Source organism: Anomalospiza imberbis, chromosome 3, assembly GCF_031753505.1.
Source record: "Anomalospiza imberbis isolate Cuckoo-Finch-1a 21T00152 chromosome 3, ASM3175350v1, whole genome shotgun sequence".
NCBI classification, from domain to species: Eukaryota; Metazoa; Chordata; class Aves; order Passeriformes; family Viduidae; genus Anomalospiza; species Anomalospiza imberbis.
In genome coordinates this window covers 107,108,930-107,129,177 of record NC_089683.1, presented here as the reverse complement: position 1 = coordinate 107,129,177, position 20,248 = coordinate 107,108,930, and the positions used below count along the sequence as shown (strand labels likewise).

The 20,248-nt window shown below is 39.5% G+C and overlaps 1 protein-coding gene across 8 annotated transcripts in view; it reads right to left on the bottom strand.

Annotated features, from left to right (window-relative positions):
- Positions 1-20,248, bottom strand: part of MACROD2 (mono-ADP ribosylhydrolase 2) — an 853,971-nt gene that overhangs the window by 374,909 nt on the left and 458,814 nt on the right. The gene's annotated exons all lie outside the window — the stretch shown is intronic.

The window sequence follows — 20,248 nt, the reverse complement described above, 5'->3', positions numbered from 1 at the left end:
CATTAATCTGGACATCCACCTATTCCTCCCTGCAAATGTGCACACAGAGGGTGCCTAAGGAGCACCATCAAAAAGCCTTCATTTGCTGTTCATTTGCTGTCCCTACAATAACGAGTCAGAAATATTCATATACTGTCTTAGGAAATATTCCAGTATCTACTACATGTCTATTACTAGGCTATTACAGTTGCATACTTTTATAACTAAGCTACAATAAAGTGAGAGAATAAGGGGTAGGGATGATTAAGGAGAAGTAGAAAAAATGAAAACAAACATCTGTAAAGAATAACATATTTACTGAAGCAAACTATTATATACTTAAAGGAAATAATTCAGAAACTAGGCAGCACACTGGAAAGGCAAACTGCCATCAGAATAGACATCTCCTATCATCAAAGGATGGCTTAGATTGGAAGGCACCTTAAAGATCATCTAGTTCCAGCTCCCCTGCCATGGGCAGGGACACTTTCCACTAGACCAGGCCATTCCAAGCACTATCCAACCAGGCCTTGAACACTTTTTTTTCCAGGAAAGCTGTGCTAGTGCCTCATCGCACTCACAGTGAAGAACTTTTTCCTATTCCCTAATTTAAACCTGCCCTCTGTGACTTTGAAGACATTCTCCCTTCTTCTATCACTTCATGCCCTTGTAAAGAGATCTCTTGCAGCCCCTTTAGGTACTGAAGGCTGCTATAAAGGTCTCCCTGGAATATTCTCCAGCCCCAACTCTCCCAGCCTGCCTCCATAGCAGAGGAAGACTTCCACCACTACAGCTTTGCTGCAATCACCAGGTGCCCTGCAAGAGGGAGCACACATGTGCAGAGCCACTTTTCTTCCCTTTAAACCACGCAGATGAACCTCTGCTCCCGAGGGCACTATAGTGTCATGTGAAGTGATGCAGCAGGATTGCATCACAGTCAGGCTCTGCCATGTAAGTAAGTTACAGGAAGGACAGAAGGGTTTGCTTCATTGGCATGTAACCTCCACCTACAGCAGTTAACCTCAAATGTTTACTTCATTACACACAATATGCCTCCATCAAAAGATGCTGCACTGCGTTATTTAAACACAGACTTTATGAATATTTTTATAGCTCTGCTATTCCCCCCTAGTGTATATTTATTTCCATTTTAGCTCAGCAATTTTCTCAACCAAGCCTCTTAGATGTAGGTCCAAGTGAGAACACCAAATGAAAAGACTTTAAATCAACCTCCTTGTTAGTGGAAGCACACAACACTATTAACCAGTGACTTGATATTCCTTCCAAAGAGCAGGAGGTCAATTCTCTGGGCCGAATTAATATCTCCACAGAATAATTTCCTGGCTGGTGAGTCAAGAGAAAAACTACCTCACTCTGTGGCTCAGCCAGGGCTGCTAGGACTCAGAGTGACCCTGGGCATGACCAACTTTGGCAGCTACCACCATATTCAGATCTGGGTCCAATGTCCCATCACATTTCACCTACTCATTACCCACCTTAGCCAAAAAAATCTGTTGCAGAGAAAACAAAGTTATGCTAAGCTAAAAGCAGGGCAGTGCACTAGAACCAGGCAGGATACTGTTTTCTTTGATGCTTTGAAGTCAGCAGGGTTATGCATCTTGAAGCATTGTTTCTTTGCATAGATCTGATATTCAAACAATAAAGCCAATTACTTTAAACAGTATCTGTATACCAGAACAACCAAAGAGAAAAGTATTTCACTTTATCTTTATGTGTAAGAAAAAAAATAAAATTAGACACATAATAAGATGGCAACCAATCAGTTCCACAGATTTCATCCCCGTTCTGAAATACTCAACTGTAAATACTCTGTATATCCCGCAGAGCACATATCCATGTGTTTATATTTCAGCTGTACCAGAATCAAACAGATGCAAGTACAAGAATTTGACAGTGACATTGTTCAGTACTGAGCTGAATTTTAAAGCTAATATTGAATTTAATTTTAACATCGTTTTCACACAATTTTAAAATAAAACAAACGGTACCCCACACCCTTTTGAGGAAGCATTGTACCAGAGTTTGAGCAGCGCAACAGCAGCAAACCCATCTAGTAATTTTATACCCACCCTTGGACCACTGTGTTTTGAAACAGATAGTAAGCCTTACATGAAAAAATGTTACACTAAACATAAATCAGAGAAGCTTGACATGATTAACAACACTGGGCCAGTCACCCTGAGAGAATAGAAACTGCTATTAATTAATTCAGTGATGAAGGATAGTATTCCTCTTCTCGGGCACTTGCTAGTATAAAACCATTCCCACCACTTACCAAGAATTAGACTCTCAATTTTAAACTGAATAAGCCAAAATCAATGCATTGTCCATCATCTGATTTATTAGACTAACTATACTGATTTATAAAAAACTCTTCAGCAACTTCAAAACAATATTGTATTATTATGCAAAATTACATTGCAGATCAATGAGAAACAACACTATACAGTTAGAAGAATAAGATTTAAAGCTGAAACATCTGGAGCACACCAAAAAGACTGCCAGCCTAGACATGATGACATGTCATGGTTAGAGTGTTGGCAGATGCTTAATTGTAGGGTTCAGACAGCAGGGACTGACCATGTAACACATGAAAGGTTGCCAGTACGGTAAACACGTAAAAAATGTCTTTGCAAAAAGCAACTGTTAACCTTCAGCAGAAACAAGTGTTTGGGCTACCATGTCTCTGAAGATACAAATTTTTTCCCCCATCATTTGACCATCCCTGTGAAAGAACCTGATTAGTATTTTGGGAAAAGAAATCATAATTTCTACTACAAAAATAATCCAAATAAGATCGTCCTTCAGTGCAAGACTAGCAGTTATTGACTGGGTTTATATTATTTTTTATTATCTGGTGGCAACAATTTTAGCAGAATAATTTAGAAACATCTGCACGCCCCATTCAACCACATCTATAGAGTCCAAGACTTTCCAAGCCATCACCAAGAATATCCACACCAGCTGTCAGGAGCAGACTTTTTATTTTCATTTTAAAACTCAAAGCACTGAATCAAAGGCAAATTTTGAGGACCAGCTGCCTTGGTCCTGCAAAGCTTGTTGTTCTGTCCATGTTGGAAGAAGTTTTGTGGACATTTCCAACACAGATGGATTAACACTAAGATAATTTATTTTGTGAATAAATGGAACAAAAAGCAAATATAGCAAGTCTGCGACAGCACTTGCACGAGTCAGATGCAAGGGTCTATGGATGGCTCACAAATACAGATTATTTGTGTCTTGCACTATACTTCTGCTCAGCACAGAGCACTGTTCAGTGCCAAAATTATGAGAGTTAGACAACAGATGTTAAGATTCCCAAAACCCTCTCAGTGGAGTTAGAGGGATGATCATGATCTTTTGACTATAACACTGTTTTACTCTCAAAGATCTCAACAAAAACAGAAGAGGGTTATCCTGTTCTTCAAAATGGTAAAAGCCTTTTTGAGAAACTTGGCCAGTTACTCTCTGTCCTGAAGCACTGAATCAACTGAAACCCCAGGAAGAGTTTACAAACACAACCACAGTGATGCATTCACATAGACAAAAAGGCTAGATCACTAAAGCCTGAGGGACCCACTGCAGTCCAGACATCATGTAAAAGCCTTTGCAAATTCTGTGCCTGATGGCATTCTGGCAGAGGTATAGATTTAGTGAAAGTTCCATAAATTCCAATGCAATTAAAAACCAAATAACATTGCTGTATTTATGAACCCTGCACTAGTCCCACCCCCATCCTAGGCATCTCATACGAACTCCAGGCCACACAACAACAGGAGGGCAAACATCATGTTATGAACAATCTAGATCCAAAATCAGTATTTAACAGTCAAAGAAAGTGCATCTAACCATATTTACACCCAATGTAAATTGCTGTGCAATCATAATCTGCACTTATTTGACTTTAAGTTTTTATTTTTAAAAGGAATACAAAAGTGTTGCATGGGACCATTGCCTGCAAATATGTCTCTGACTTCAGATTTCAAGAATTTCACCTATATAATAAGCAAAAAGCATAATTTGCAGGCATAAAGTCAATACATTAGAGAATATCTTTTCAAAAGAAAGGAATGTGAATAACAATTACAATGCTTAAGGCAAACTATATGTTTTTGAATACCTAATGACATGTTTATTCTCTTTCTCAGCAGCTAGTATTTTCATAACAAGGTGATTTAACTTTTTTTTTGAGAGCCAATCTTCTCTATGTTGCATAGAGGATTTTATTTTTATTTCAATCATAAGGAGCCATGTGTTCAAGACCTCTCCTGTTACACTACCAAATGCAAGGCAGAGAATTGAAATACTAAGTTCACCTGCTACATGTCTTTTAACAGACACTTTACTAGCACTTATAGTATATTAGGATGTGCTAATTTGATAACACAGAAACAAAAAAGTTAATTGTCCCACAAATTCCAAATTTTGCACACAATAACTGCTTTTTAGCAGAAAAAAAAAAACCCTTAAGGATATTGCATAAGTCCTAGTACAGTAAGGCACAAAAAGTTTTGCAAGTGTGTCTTGCACAGAATGGCAGCCCTTCCTCCCCACAAACTGCAGAGTTAAAACAGATGCAAAAAAGAAAAAAATCCTTAGGGATCCTGCAGAACACAATCCGCATCAAACTGATCAACATGCAATTTTTCAAAGGAATTTTTCGCTCTGGCAGACCTTAGAGAAATTCCTCACAATGAAGAATTTGTAATTTTTGTGGTGATTAAGGACTTTAGTCTTAGCACAGAATCAGAGATTGAGCTGCAGGGCAAAGGCAAGTCACATGGAAGAGAAAAGTCTATCACTTAAAAAAGAAATCACTAAGGAAATAAACTGGTCATTCCTGCCTGCCTACAGATTAGGCTTTAAGCAGTCCCAACAAGGTCTTGTCAAGTGACACCTGATGAAAGCAGGAGCAGTGCAAAGCAGAACATGAGGCTCGAAGTGTCCAGAGCAATTCAGACGGGCATTCACACAGCTGGAAGGGAAATGAGGGAACAGAAGCTATGCTCTGCCAACCTACCCCATGCCACCATGTTATTTCTTTAATTTGTTCTACCTGTCTGCTCAGATTACCTAATATGAATCTCAAGCTGCACTTACAGTGCTGGCCAAGGCATTGGATAAATAACTTTTGATGGAATTAGGAAAATTGTGCTGTAATTGGGTGTTCCTCAGTGATCAACATGAGACTGCCTGATCACCAAGAGACTTTCCCTGATCATCATGCTGAGCTGGAAAGGAGATTTCAGTCCTACTGGATTTTCTGTGTCAAGAAGAGAAAACTTCTACAGCTCCTGGGAGCTAGAAGAAAAATTCCTTCCTCACAACATTAAGTAATGTGCTTAAAACATTTCCTAGAAAATAGACCTGGCACTGTCTAAAAATGTTGGAGATCTTTGCCAAAGGCCTCAGTGGGGAAAAAGAGTGAAGAGTAAAGCTTGTTCCAACTTAAAATTACATATCCATAGAGACCACAGAAGGCAAATGCATTCCCTAGCCCAGGGGTACCCAGGAGACAGAAGCTGAAAGGGTTGCAAGGCCTGAAGCATTTTAAATTATTCACATCCTGCCGCCACTGCTTTTCCTACTAAGAATCACAGAATATCCTGTGTTAGATGGAATTCACAAGGATCATCAAGTCCAACTCCTGGTCTTGAACAGGACAACCCCAAGAATCACACCATGTGCCTGAGAGTGTTGTACAAACACTTCTGGAAATCCAGCAGGCTCGGTGCAGTGACCACTTTCCTGGGGAGCCTGTTCCAGTGCCCAAACACCCTCTGGGGGAAGAACCTTTTCCTATCATCCAGCCCACTCCTCTTCTCCTTCACACAAATTCAGGCCATTCCCCCAGGTCCTATCCCTGGTTCCCCCCAGGCAGAAGAGATGGGGTCCTGCCCCTCATGAGAGGAAGATGGAGACTGCTGCGAGGTCTCCCCTCAGTCTCCTCTTCACCAGGCTGCTGAACAGACCAAGTGACCTCAGCCACTCCTCATGTGGCTTCCCCCAAGGCCCTTCACCATCTTCGTAGCTTTCCTTTGGATCCTTTATATCCTTATCTCGTGGTGCCTAAACCTGCCCATGGAAACTGAGTCCATCCATGAAATTGCCATCAGTGAGTATTTTTGTAGGAATTTGCTACTCAAATTTCAGACCAATATACTGCCCCAGATGGTCTAGCCAGTGCCCTGGCCATAGTAAGCCAGGGCAGAGTTTGGGCTATGTTTTCCTCACGGAACAACAATATTGGAAGATGGTTAAGAAGGTCGATATGGACACTTTTTGTAACACTCTATATGACCCATCAGCACACACAAAGCAGTCACACTTTTTCTTTCCAATTAGTTGGGTATTCGAGGGAGAAGTGAGGGCAAAACTCCACACAGTTTCAAGTGCACAGAGCCTGTAAGTGGACTCGTGAGCTTTTCAGGTGATTTGTAGCCCATCTCCTGAAGGAACAGAAACTAATGAGTAAAACAAAGTCCCTTTAATCTGCCTTTGCCTGCAAATTCTTTCCTATAATCCCCGTCTTTGTTCCCTCTTGGTAGACTGCTCACTAAATTTACATTTCAGAGTCTTCCTAAATATTCCTTTCAGGCTGTTAGTGACACAACATATAATCTCCCTACCTGAGCCTACTACTAATAAACAAACAAGAGGATTGCCAGCTTTTTTGTGTGCCTTAATATTAATCTAATTGATTAAATATTGAGAGCATTCAAATATTTAACTACTAAGTCAGCCCACAGAAAACTTGGAAATTTACTTTTTTTTCAGGGAATGTCACCTATTTGAAGTGACTAGGATGGCAAAGTGCTACATGTGTATTTTCATAGCTTAAATTACATTTACGGAGTAAAGAGCAAGAAGTAGGAAGGTGACAAAACCATATTAACCATCACATAAAAGCATTAAAAAGTAGAGAGAATAACCAGATCTGCCCTGAGCAGACACAGTAAGATTGGTTTAAAAAGATAGGAGAACTGAAGATGAACATGAAACTCAACTACATATAACCTTGCATCAGTTCTAAATTTCCAGGTTTGTTATGTGGCAAAATCAAAGAAGACAATAGAACAACTGTGTGGTAGGCACTGAGGACCAAAGGAAGTGAGATGTTTTGATATTAAAGCATTGTAGCTGTCATCACTTGTGCTAACAGTTGCTACTAATTTCTATCACCTTATCTCATAAATTAAAGAGCTGATAGATCACAAGAGTACAGAAGTGAGCTATGAATCAGTTAAGGACCAAATTTATTTTCATAGCTATAGATGAAGAAAAATAACCCATCTAGTCCAATCCCAAATTGAAAAAAGGGGCAAAGTGTTCAGTGTGCTGGGATTCTCACTGGGACAGGTCACAGAACACACCTATCCCCCAAGCCCTTAAAGGGTTGTCTGAAAACACATAGACCAGAAAAAATATCCTCCAAATACTGACACTCAGCAAACTGCTTGCATCCTTTGGTCTTGCCAGAATCATCCTTTAAAAACAGGAATGGAAAATTCATATTTCCCTGAATAGCAAGGGTATTGCAGAGCTGCATTCGAAATTCTTCCCGAGATACCTGAAAGATTCAAGAGGCTGGAAGAGGTCACCAAGATAGACCTCAGATAACCATTTCAAATGCAAGGCCAAGCAAAAGCCATGGATGGATTTCAAAATCTGACCCTTGCTGGAAAAAGAAACTTTCCACTCTCTAAGACTGCATTAATTTTCTAAACTGAATATTTAGGACTTTCACCCTCCTCCTGGGAGTCAGATATCAGTTAGGGGCAGAAGGAAGAATTTTCCAAACAAACTTTTTAGACGCAGTATGAGTTATTTCACTTTTTGTGACTTATAATTCAACTATACTCACCCCTTTTTCAACATCTAACTCTCTGTAAAAAAAGACAATGACAAAGAATTGCTGATTAAAAGAATGTCTTTCTAAAAGAGATGCCTTATTAATGGGAACTGTTAATTTTGAGAATGAAGAAAAGCAGATTTTCAAGGAACACTGGTTATTTGAAAAGTGTTGTTTTGAAGGGCGTGTTTAACGTACAGTGGAGGTTCACTTCTTTGTGTTGGACAGTAGAGATAATCATCACTACACAATAAATATCAGGCATATTTACCAAGATGAATATTTAGATTCATTAAGAGCACTGAGGGCTGCTGGGGTTGTGCCATAGCCCCATGTTAAACCTATTAAATCTTTGTAACAACTGGCATTAGCAGAAGCATTTCATTAACAGGCTAATGAATACACTGGTACTCTCTGGTACTCTGGTTTTAATCACTGAAAGGTAGTTCTTATCCCAGTTCCCAAATTTGGGGATATGTCCGTGTTTGAATGTAAGTGCTGGTGATCACAGCAATATCAAACAAAGTCAGACAGCACCATAATCTTACAGGGGAAAAACAGAATAATAATGAGAATTTACGTCAGTACATCTCAAAACAGTTTCAATTAAAAATATGCAACAGTGATACTATCAAACAAGAAATTGGTTCTGCATGACTGAAACAAAGACCTACTGCTCTGACTGTGTTTATACTCAGTTATTGAGCAGAGGCCTTTGACTTTCCAAGGAGGCAGGCAGCCAAAAAGTTGCATTAAAACATAGCTTGAAATCCAGCCAGTTTCTAAAATTCTCCTGAAACAGAATGAACTCTGTGTTGTGCAGAATTAGATTAATTTAACAATGGTCTTTTCACCCAACTCAGTAAATGTAGCCCTTTTTTTCTACTGAAAGATCATTTCTTGAGTTGCCAGGTATAGTAAGGTACTGCCTTTCATGTAATAAATAAAGAAAATACAAAAAATGTAAAAAATCAGAAATCACCCCATCACACTTCTTGACAACATTTTTTGCCTCCTTCTCCCTCCTGAGACATGTGGGATTTTTCCATCTGACTCTCAGTTTACTTTTCATTGTGCAGGTTACTCTTGGCTCCAAAAAAGCCACATGTACAGAATCCATTTTTATCACTACACAGGTGTAATTCAGGAATTAATATCCAGATTTCTAGCACAGACAGAGTCCAACAGAAATTTAAGGCAGAAAGCATAAACTCTATTTGTGATTGTCATCCTGACAATTCCTACCCAAACTGGGCTTGATCTGAGACATAATTAATGTGAATTGTGTCCTAGGTTTACAGTTTAGCTGTTAGAGTACAAATGAAATTAGTACCAAACACTAAAAATGTCTTTGACTGAGGAAATGCACAGAAATTGCATATCTGTCAAAGCAGAAAAATAGCATTTATTATTATTATTATTATTATTATTATTCACATTTAACACTGGCAAGTTTGCAAAGATTAAAAAGAAATTTGGTTGCTTTTTCCAAAGCTTCCCATAGTTCTGAAATGTTTTATTGTGAAACATTTCAGTTTTGTAACTGCCAGAAAAAACAGTATTTCCATAGCAGCTAATACATCTATTAATATTTTAAGATAAAAGCCACCAAAAATCAATGCTTGCACAAAAAAATACTACAAAGCACTGGAAACCAGTGGAAATGTGGTATTTCTATTGCTATTAGAGAAAAGAGGACCTCAAACAATAGCAGAATTAAATGCTTTTGTGCTATATTCATATTTAATTCTCACAATGAACATGGGGACTGAATGTTTGCCTTTCATTAGAAATTGTCAACTGAAGTCAGTGGGAGCATTGGAAAATATGAATACATTTCTAACACCAGAAGATTCTTAAATTTAATTTTTAACTCCTTACTCTTCTTGTAAACTAATAGCCAAGCACATATATTTGGAAAACTACCATTAAAATAGTCTAGGCACATAAAACCCTAGTAGACACACAAATAACTACTTAGACGTCATTTGAAAACATTCTTCAGTGGCTACATTTATAAATATGATTAGAACATTAGCAAAAAGAAAGTATTTAGTCCAGAACTGTGTAAGTATCTCTACAAAGTAGATAATGATGATATCAGAATATAAAAGAAAGTATGTGTGTGCAGATATCCACACATAGGTGTGCACGTTGCGTGTGTGCCTGATTGTTTGCCTCAACACGTGTTTTCGTTCTTCACCACACACACAAATACGCTGTTATTATGAAAATACACAAGAATGTTCTTCCCCACAGCCTTATTGCATATGACTGAGCAAACATAATGCAAGAAGTTGACACTAAATGTTTCCCATTAAAGTTCTGCAGAAACACTAATAAAATACCAGACTGCCAAAATGTCTGAGTAGCTTGAGTAGCCCAGGGCACTGAAGGGTTTAACTACTGTGGGTAGACCTGTACTGGGCTTGGCAGAAGGATGACAGTGTTACATGGGGCTGGAGGTGGCTAAGTCTCACCTGAGCCCTCCCCCCACTACTCCCCTTTGATGCAAGCCTAGGTGTGAGGCCATAAACTTGCAGTTTTTATGGGAGAAATAGCCCACAAAGTTTGTGATGAAGAGTACAAGCATCTCATTATGGGGACCTAGACTAGATTGCTCAAAGTCCCATCCAGCCTGACTTTGGACACTTCCAGAAATGGCAACATTACATATCACCTACTGAGAAAAAACAAACAAACAAACAAACAAACCAGTATTTGTTTACAATTTGTTTACTGGTTATTTCACTGTGTGTGAAACCCTGATATTCTGAGCACCTTCAAATTGTATTTAAAGCTGCAAGAATACCCAGGGCTTTACAAGTGAAATCCAAAGGATCTTCCCCAAATGAATGTGCAAATTATTCAAACCTGAATTATGACCACACTGGCAGTTTATTACTTTGAGTCACTCCAGTGCTGTACTTGGCCTGGCAACAGAAGAGAGCATGACTATGGCTGCTTTCTTCTCAATTAACTCATGTAGTTAAAAAAGCAGCAGAAAAGCAGCTTGGTCTTGTGATACTGAAAAGATTAGAAATACTTTTCTCTCTCTCTCTTTCCCAAACCAGAGAACATTCTTGCAAAATAAGGTCAGCAAAGCTTTCACCAGCAGCCCCTATAGTTCATCCAGACTGTCCACTTCACAGTTTTGATACAGCTGGCACAGGGCACTCAGGCAAACCAATTCCAGCTACGAGTCTCACATGGGATGGGTTAAGTCTGCTCAAGCTTCTATTGGCAGAAGCAACTCTCACCCAGTCAACTTTAAAATGGAAACACCCACTTAAATGATGCTACTGGCAGTGTTTTTATATTTTTCATATATTTCAAAACAGATCCGTTTATCCTATTACTGCTGATCCAGCTTTTTTTTTTCAGTGTACATCAGCAAACATAAATCTTTTTCTGCTAACGTGGTACAAAGGCAATAATAGAACAATTACAACTGCATTACTGCTAATGAATACAAATCTTATTACAACTCTTTTTTCAATCATATATTACGTTATTCAAAGAAACATGCAGGTATCTCAACAACAGACACAGCTATTCCTGTTAACCTTGCACCTTAACTGTTCTCTGGTTTATATCCTCTTCCCCATCTGCTTTTTGTTTCTGTGAAATAAAGCAGATGACTCTCACAAAGTTTAAATCTTCTTAGCCAAAACACAGAAACCAATCAAGTCTAGTTCTTTCTCCCTCCTTCCCTCTCCACCCCAATCCCCTGATGATAATAGCTGCAGATGAAGCCCACAGATATAAAACGCCAGATGCTAGTCCAAATTATTTGTGATTACCCGACTGCAACTGAGAGCATATTCTTCTTCTTCAACATGAAGAACATGCCCCCTTCCCCTTGGCACACTTTATTTGGACAATTTATTCTAATATTTGTTGTGAAAGAGGGATGGAGAAACTGCAGATGTCTTTGGGGACTTCCAGCCTGAGCTTTGAATGCACTTGTTTTGATCTTCTGTTATTGCTAGACCCTGTTACACTTGTCACATCTTATTCAATAAGGTCAGACTGTGTTCAGCAAGGGGGTAAACCAGTGTGCTACTAAGTAATATGGCTGTTCTCAAAACAAAACAAAAAATCCAGATTTGGCAAAATTTAGCTCAAAGTGGACATAGAGACCACAACAGAGTTTTCCTGTGATGCATGGACATTGGTGATTCCTCTCTCAATATCACTGGACAAATCTTTTATCAAAAGTTATTGTCCAAAATCATCCACCTATTGAGGGCTATACTTTCCTTCCAAATAAAGTTTCTAAATTGTTTTGTAAAGTTTACCAGTGATTTCAGACATGCTTAAAATATATGGGGAAAAAAAAATTGCATACCAAAAGATTCAAAAGGCTAAATCTAAACATTTCACTTCTAAACTGCCTGTGCAAAATCAAAACTGATGTAATACTTCAGAGACAAATTAAGAAACCAAATATATTGTAACCGCTGCACATTTTGCCAGGTGTGTCAGCTAAAACTGCTCTCCGACTTGCCCTGTCGTGTAAATTACCATGTAACATCCTTTTGACCACGGATGGACTGTAATTTCATCAAACAAGCATACAAATCTAATAGCCTCCAGACCTTCTCAGTGTTCAAGAAAAAGCATTTGTTTCCAGGCATACAAAGTATTAACTTATTAGTATTATCTGCGAAACATACAAGTGACAGTGGATTTTAGGGAAAGCTTACATCTCTAAAACCTCTTGACTTTCTTTAGAAGCTTTAAAGCAAACCCCTGTGCTCTGTGGCAACACTGATAAGGAAAAGCTTTTCCTGTGAAGCTGAGCCCTCCATGGGCAGCAGTGACTGACTCAAAATGCTGAGGAACTCAGACAGACTCTTCTTTTTCTTTTCAACCTGTCTTGGAATTGAGTTTGCGTGTCTTGTGTGTCTGATGTATTACTAGAGCCTGGGCAATGCTGACCCATCAAGTGGATCTGATTGAAATGCCAGTTGTGTGAACCAAGATTTCAGTTTCAGACAGGGGGACAAACACAGTGGCTCATCATAAGAAAAAGGGTGTTATCTGTAGGGTGACCACTGTCATTACAGGAGATCTAACTCATGCTGCAAGCAGAAACCATCCTTCCTGCTATGTGTTCAGAGAGTTCAGATTCTGGATGTTTTCTCAACACCAGGAAAGCAATCCCAAACCCATCAAATAAACCAAAACCAAAATCTAGGCAACCACCTCCTACAAACACCCAGCAGAACACACAAGCCTAAACACTTAGGCAGAGTCCAACAGTCACATATCATCATTAATTTATTGTAGAGCATCCCATACACTGGGAGCAAGAAGGTACAATCTCAGTCTTTCTTTCTGTCCTCAACCTCCGGCTCTGTTTCCTGCATGGACACGAGTGCTGCACACGCAGATCTGACCCCATCTGTGGCACAGCCTGATAAGCCATGCCCAGTGATCCCAGCTGGGGAGCTTGCCCGGGCAGCAAGCACAACACTTGCCCTTTCTCCTTCAGTGCCTCTCTCCCGTGATCCTCAGCATCTTTATTCACAGTGCACGCTGCAAATGAAAGACCTTTCACTGCCTGCCCCAGCTGGTCTGTCTCTTTTGAATCCACAACAAAACATCTCCCGTGTCCCTCAAGAAGTTTGTCCTGGTTAATTCTCTACTTTCAGAGTGGCATTATTTCTTCAATGTTACAGCAAAACTTCTTCCGGCCCGAACCATGGTGGAATTGTTTCATTTCCTGTTTGCTCAAAGCTGATTTTCACAGGTCATAATCACATGACCGAATGGAAAAATTTAATAAAAATATCACATTTAATTGGAGCTGAATCATTTCATAGAGACACCCTTTTTCAAACTAGCTTTCAGGGACAGATCTAAAGTGTTTGAGTCAACAGGTTAGTCACTATAAAATGGGGCAGACTACACATTGTCTAATTCTACAACTTTTGATGAAAAAGCTTGCCCTGCTTGACACAGACCAGGGACTTAAATTTTTATCCCCAGCTCAGTAATGAAACTGTCAGTCCATAGGACTTATGCATCTTTTGCACACAAAGAGACTTTTGTGGCTCACCAGGGAATGGAAACCAATTGTGAAAGTTGGAGAGGTGCTGTAGGGAATCCCCCTCTCACATTGGGTTCTGTAAAGCATCCTGGACTCCAGGTGGATTGCTTTACAGATGGAGGGGTTACATTACCATCTTGGGTGACCTCCTGCGTGATGCAGGTCACAGTATTCCTCCCTGCCAAGCCACTCTGTCTAGCCCGACTACTTGTGATGGCAATAGAGCGTAAGATGCAATTTAAATGTTTGCAGTGATAGACAACTTCACCACATCCACCAGCAAGCTGTTCCACAGACTAATTACCCCCTCTTAAAAATACGCCTTGCATTTTCCGTTTGATCTTTGCTGACTTCAACTCTCAGCTGCTGGATCCTGTGGCTTTGCCTGCTAGCTAAAGAGTCCATTGCTCCAGACATCTTATCCCTCAGTGGGTACTTACAGACCATGATTAAATAGCCACTTAACCTTCTCTTCAGTAAGGTGAGTCCTATGAGAGCAGATGGTGCTGAGCACCTCTAAAAATTAGCAGTGCAGCTATTTCTGTGGGTAAAATGCCAGCTGATTGTTTTGCTAAGGCCAGTTATGGAGAGCTGCTGGCATCTCTGACAGATATAGGAAGTGCTCAGCATGGTCCAGCATTTGTTTTTCATACCCCAGTTCCTAAAGTCCAAGGATATCATCTTCTGTGTTTGCCAGCCCTAATGAAGCAAGAACCAACCTCTGCCAATGGAGATGCACATTAAAGAGGACTCAGTGCCTCAGGACTGAGAAAGCTTGACCTCCACAATCTCTGCAGAGCTGGTACTAAATAAATACCAAACCAAACTATGCTGCTCATTTTTGGCACTCTGCTTTGCATTGAGAGAAAAAACAGGTCCTGTCATAGCACAGGCAGGAGCCCTTGAGTGACTGGTTGGATGAAAGCATAGCAACAGCACCAGCCCTTCCCTCTCCTTGCCAGAAACAACCCCAGCAGCAGTTGCCATGGGAAGGTATCACTGTCAAGAGTTGGTCTGAAGCTTTCAAATATTTTGGATCTTTTGGGCCCCTTCTGCCCAAGCAGCTGTTCTTTGGAGAGCAGCCTAGAGAAGTTCCCTCATCTGAAGAGGCCACAGGGTCATTCCCACGGCCCTTCAGATTCCCAGAAAGGAGTGTTGTATCACAGCAAGTACATCACTTGGGATGCTCAACAGTGAGACAATTACCTGCATCTTCTGCCCAGGCACTGTAGAAGCAAGATTTGAGTGTTGTAATTTCTCCATAAATAGGCTGGCAGTACTCATGTTAAATATATAAAAGTAACTCCAATTCCTTTGCTATTGGGGCTGGCCCAAACACATCTTGCAGCTGCAAGACTCCAAAACCTCCAATAGAGGAATATTTAGATGGCTCTGGGAAGAAAAACCTTTCCATTCACACAATGCTACAAAGATGTCCATCTTACTAGGTAATGGCATGGATTCCTGGGCACACAGGGATAGGACATGGAAGATTCTTGAATTATCAGAGCCTCTAGCTTTGGACAGATGGTACATGCAACTTCCCAGTCATATCAAACTTCAGTTGTGAAATACTTTAACCAATAAACCCAAATCCATCAGAGTGAGCCTCCAGTCCCTCCTGCCTCTGCTATTTTTAGCTCCTTGTGGGAAATAAGTCCAGTGCTAGCAGTTTTCTGAGCAGTGCTTTAAAAACATTCAGGCATTTAAGAGGAGAGGATCCCCAACATCTCATAATTTAAACAGAGAACTGTCCCTCTGACCCTGACACAGGTAACCAAAGGCACAGAAAGTACATGAAATGTAAAAATAGGGCCCATATGGTTTTCATAATTAATAATGAATTCCAGTGAACTGAATTCAGTTCTAATTAGAATTTAAAAATCTTTTTACATCCAGTGAAAGAAGAAAGAGGGTTGCAGCTTTATAAACCCACCCCTCCAAATTGAATATGCACACAAGTATGCATAGATTAAAGGGGCAAAGAGGACCAGAGGACAGAGAAGAGACAGAAAATGTAAATAAGGAGGAGGCAGGCTATAGGACTCTGAAATACTTTCCAGATTTCCTGCCAGTAAACATCAATTGAATACGAAGCCACTGAAGTATAATTACCTCCTTGTCAATCCTAACATTAACATTTTCCTAACTCTTCAATGACAATCACTTCTTTCAACACTCCTTAATAACAATTCATTTACTCATCCTTTCACGGATGTGTAGGACTGTCAATAACTTCACATCCTTAAAGCAAAACTGGAAAGCCGTGGATCAGAGACAGCTACTGAAACTAAAATGGATTTCTGAACAGCCAAAATTTTTCAGAATGGACTTTCCACTTTCAAAAACTGGAAAATTCTTTTTACAAGGTTACTTTATTCATTCTTTTCTCTTTAATTCATGAAAACTTGAAAAATTAGTATTCAAAAAGCAAGTATTATGGATAAACAAGCCTGTAAGACCCCTCCTCCTTGCATTTCTTTTCAAGCAGCTTAAAAAGTACTTCTCACAAATATATTCAATAAAGAACACAAGACAATCCAGTTCTTGTTCAAGCCTTTAGCACAAACAGGTTGCATGTCTTGGGCAAGCCACTTAGCATACACCTGCTGACTTTCCCCAATAAATGAAACCCTAGAATGGTATTCACCTTCTTCAAAACGCCAGGAAGAATAAGGAAAGAAAAAAAAAGAGCATCAACTAGTTACGAGGTCATAGCAGAACTAGGATATAACACTTGTTCATGTTTTCCTCAGTCCTTCTGAGTAACGGCAAATCTGATTAAAGCAAACTATTTAGAATATGAAATACTAGCATCACATTATTTGGCACAGCACAGTCCTGGGACCTGCCTTCCCCCCCCTCCCATTTAATTTTTGTTAAAATCAAGTTCTAGTCCTTCTGACAAGCTCTCTTCAAAATACAAACCAAATGAACAGACATCATGGGGCAAGGCGCTGACTTTTATCTAGTTTTTCTCCAAAGTTATACTTAAAAATTGCAGAAAGTCCTGAGCCAAGCTCCACGAAAGGGTATTCAAGCACAGCAGCTGGTTGCTCACTGAGAAGCTGCCCTAATTGGATGTGAAGCCAATAGATGGAATGAACTCAGTAACCAACACAAAAGTGAAGCAAGATACAGAGAAGATTGTGTATTCAACCTTTTCTTGTGACCACCATAAACTCAGAAAGGAAGTCTGCATACAGCCATATCAAGATAGACTATGAAAGTATGAATTTCATCCAAAAATCCCATATAAGTGTGATATGAACTGTGATATAGTGTGATTAGAACTGTGCACCGTAGTCAGTGAAGTAGTCGTACATAGCCCCAGCCTCTTACCAACAGGGTAAGGACCTCGGTTCATCGTGATCTCCTTATAACCATCCTGCTCTCAATTCCATCAGTTCTCAGGTGGCATATTTAGACACTTCATGTATAATTGCCAGTACAGCTAGAGAAATATTAATACACCTAATCAGCTCTCAGCTCCTCTCTCAATAGATCATATCTCTGTCAGGGGTTTATCAGGGAAAAAAAATATTTTTAGTTCTTGTTCCTAAACAGGTGCCTGCAGTGTCGTCTGGTAGAATTCTCATGTTAACTGGTTAAGACATTTCCCCAGGATTATAGGGAGAAATCTCTGGAAGTCAGCCTGTCCTCATAAAGCAAAAAAAATCTTTAAAGCCTTGTTCAGAAAACGATTTCTGGTCTTGAAGCACTTCTCCAGTGTCTTACCTCTGATTCATCTGGATGCTTAACTTGCTTCCCAGAGCGATGGACCTGATTATCAGGAATACTAAACAACCATCAGTGCTCACCATCATTAAAACCACAACTAATACTATGCTGTTGGGACAAAAGCTTTCACTAAATCCTACAAGTTCTCTTCATCCTTCATTTGTTACACCTAAAATAATAATGGCAATTAATGAAATCCTTACAAGAGAAGCTGAGTAATGTTGTGCAGCAGTATAAAATTTCAACATGAGTCTTGCAATGAACTCCTCCAGGGAAGAACTTTCTTTTCTGTGTAGATGTCAGAAAGAAACTTAAATAGGTAAATATTACCCCAAATAAATAAAACTTGTTAGGCATTTTCATTTAAAGACCTGCAGCCAGCTCTCACCTCAGACTTGGCCTCGTGTTGAAGTCAACAGCAAAACTACCATTGACTTCAGCAAGAACAAGGTCATGGTCCTTCTGTACTGCTGACTGGGTGATAGCACAATCATAGGTCCTGAATTTAAAGAAGAGAGAAACCACTACACAGCCTTCAGCTGTCTGGTTACATCTCCCCAGCTACCTATAGACTCACACTGGGGACTTCAAATAGTTTTCACTTTCTGGGCTTTCTGGACAAACGGTTCACATGATAGTTTATGACACATTAGGTTTTATCTGGATTCTCAAAGGGGTTGTAGTCCAAAGACCATTGAGATAAACATGACTGCCAGTGTCTGGGTGTCCTGCTGAGAAGGCTGTTCCTTGTATATTATGTGCAACACGCTGGGAACACGCAGACAAATATAAAGCTCTCCTTTATGGAGCAGCTAATGTCAACAGTGGTGCCTGTACCACATGACTTGATACATCAGGGGAATCCAGCCCGAACACTTCCTATGTTGCACAGAAGAGGCACAAAAAATCAGACCAGATGACTGTAAGGATTTTGGTACCTGCTTCCATTCATGCAAAACTAAGCACAAAGCTTGCCCTCTGTATGTTCAAATAAAAAAGTAACTTTTATTAAAAAAAAAAAAAAAAGGAAACAAATGCTCATCTGTATGAGCCTTTGTAGAAAAAATGCAGGTCCTCTCTTCATAAAGATACATTCACACATATACCAACATGCATATATGTAAGGGGACCTTCGTCTTCTGCTTTACAGAAAACTGATTTTAATTTACAGGAATTTCTGTTGCTTTCAAAAACTTTTAAAATTGACTCTTTATATTTAGTGTTTCCTTTGCTTGGCATCAGAATAGAATAAAACCAATAAAACCAACAGCATTAGAATAGTGCTAACTGCAATCCAGAGATACAAATGAATCTTCCATACTGCCAGCATAAACTATCATTTGCCTAAACAAACCAATTGCTTAACAAATGAGCACTTAAATAAGCTTTTACTAAACTTTAGCATAAACTGTTAAGTGTGTATTTGGTAAACTCTGCACTGGGATTTTAATTAAAGCCACCAGCAATATAAATTGCATTGTTTCTGCTTCTTTTTTTCCCTCCATGCATCAGCTTTCTCTCTCCCCAGGCTTAAGTGAAGAGGCAGATTTGTCTGAAGCTCTGGCCAAAGCCAAAAATCAAAGGCAGTTCCATTTCCTGGGATGGCTGTGAACACAGCAAGGAAATACACCCATGCCCATTACGGATGACCTTGGAAGCATCAGTTCATTGGCTGTACTTCTGGCAGCTGAGAGCTGGGTCATCAAAAATCCTCCTGAACACGGAAACACGTGCAGTGTTGGCAGAGACAAAGCGACCCAATACACTCAGCAAAGGCAGGTTCAGGGAAGGAACAAATAGAAAAGCTCATGCTTACAGTCAAAAGCAGCCAATTCTCTCTCATTCAGCCTTGGAAACTGGCAAAAACAATACAGTATTTCCCTGCTTCATTTTTCCTTTCTGATGAAACTTTCCCCATCAATCCTGCAGGTATAAATACTGCTATATAATCCGTGACCATTCGTTGAGGGCAGTTTCACTGAAACATATTGGCTTATCTGGAGGACTTTTGCCAAAAAAAAAAAGGGTCTTTTTAATCTAACCATAAAAATTACATTCTTAAAATGCTGAAGTGTGACAATACTACATCAATACTTACAAAACACTATTCACCAGATAATTCATGGCAGAATATCAGAGAAGAAAAACTTCAGTGAACTTTCAATATACTGTCTGCAAAAGCTAACCACATTAAGGCAACATCCAGAATTCAAAATAAGCAGTTACAGAGGTGACTTGAGGAAAATCTATCATGTTGGGATGCACCAATCCTTAAATTAATTAAAACCAAGACACTTGATTCTTTTGCAAATGTTAATAATCGCTTTTTGAAATATTAATCATCCAAGTCGCAAACTGTTTACATTTTTGTCAAAAATTGAAATATATTGCCCCTAACTTTAAAAATTCCATATTAGCTATACCCATCACATCAAAAGACTTGAACTTTCAATCAAACACTGTCTGCAGAGGAGCAATGAGGTAAATTAGGCAACAGTAATTTAACTATCAATCCTTGTCATTTCAGAACGACATCACTATTTCGAACAAAGTGAAAGGAAAATGGATTAAAGTGCTAAAATAAAGACGCTTTGTTC